Source organism: Hyaena hyaena, unplaced genomic scaffold (genome assembly GCF_003009895.1).
Source record: "Hyaena hyaena isolate Hyena2069 unplaced genomic scaffold, ASM300989v1 scaffold_1395, whole genome shotgun sequence".
NCBI lineage: Eukaryota > Metazoa > Chordata > Mammalia > Carnivora > Hyaenidae > Hyaena > Hyaena hyaena.
Window position 1 is genome coordinate 96,665 of NW_024082030.1, and position 1,421 is coordinate 98,085.

The window sequence follows — 1,421 nt, forward strand, 5'->3', positions numbered from 1 at the left end:
AGACAGATTTATTCCATGCAGTGTGGACATAATGTATTAGCATATGAAATATGTTAATATAGCTTATAACAACCATTTGTTAATGGAGAAAATCCCCAAATTATCTCTTTTATTGCTTAACTGACAATTCAACAACTGCTCTTGTGTTAGCCCCACATTAAGGAGAGTGTTTCTTAGAAATACCCTGTCTGCGCTGTACTTGTGAAACAGAGGCATCCATGGCTAAGTTGGGAGTAAAAGAAGGATGTCCACGCTCAATATCATGTCTCAGCATTGCCATGGGATCACATTTTTAGCGACTCCCAAAAGGAAGGAGAAATAAAGAAATCATACAAATGCTGGAAAGAAAAAACAAAATGCTTATTATATTGAGGTAAGACTATTGTGGTTCTCTGTAAAGTAATCCACAGATATAACCAAATGTCAATTACCACACTAACAGTATGTAATTCAGAGTCTTCATCTGGAAGAATAATGATCCAAATTAGCAATACAAATGCTGAGCAAAAAGTCCAAACATAGAGAGGTGATCTTAACAGATTTCACTATCTCTCATCATGCCCCAATGCCCACCACTGTAGAGGCACTCATGACAAATGGCCACGGAAGCACACACAAGGATATATATGTGTAAAGAAGTCTCCTTAAATCTACGGGAAAAGGAAGATTAGCTAGGGAATGTGTTGTGACAGTCTACTAACCATTTCAGGGGAAAAAAGTGTTACATTCATACCTCATACCGAAATGAATTCCAGATGGGCTCAATATTTTAAAGTTTAAAACAAGACATCAAGGGGCACCTTGATGGCTCAGCCGGTTAAGCGTCCGACTTCGGCTCAGGTCGTGATCTAACCATTCGTGGGTTCGAGTCCCGCGTTCGGCTTCGGCTCTGTGCTGACAGCTAGCTCAGAGCCTGGAGACTGTTTCGGATTCTGGGTCTCCCTCTCTCTTTAATCCTCCCCTGCTAGCGCTGTCTCTCACTGACTCTCAAAAATAAATAAAAAAACATTTAAAAATGTTAAAACAAGACACCATGAAGGCACTAGAAGAAAATATAATGAAAAGTTGTGGGAAGATCTGGGTGTGAAAGTTCTTTCTAAGGATGCAGTCAAAATCTGAAAGACTATAAGGAAAAGAGCAATACATGTTAATACATACAAGTTAAAACGTGCTTTGAAATAAAACAAAAACCTGCCAGATACAAAGGTAAGAGATAAGGAAAACTAGGAGGAAGGGGTGGGCAGGAAGGAAACTGGGAAGTACATGTAAAAGAATTAATATAGCTATTATATGGAAAGGTTTTATAACACATTAAGAAAAAGGTAAACAGCTTTCCCGTCTGCGCTCGCGGAGAAGCAGGGCTTTCGGAGAGATATCCCACCTCTAACTGTGGGGCTTTCCTTGGACTGGTGGCCTCGGTC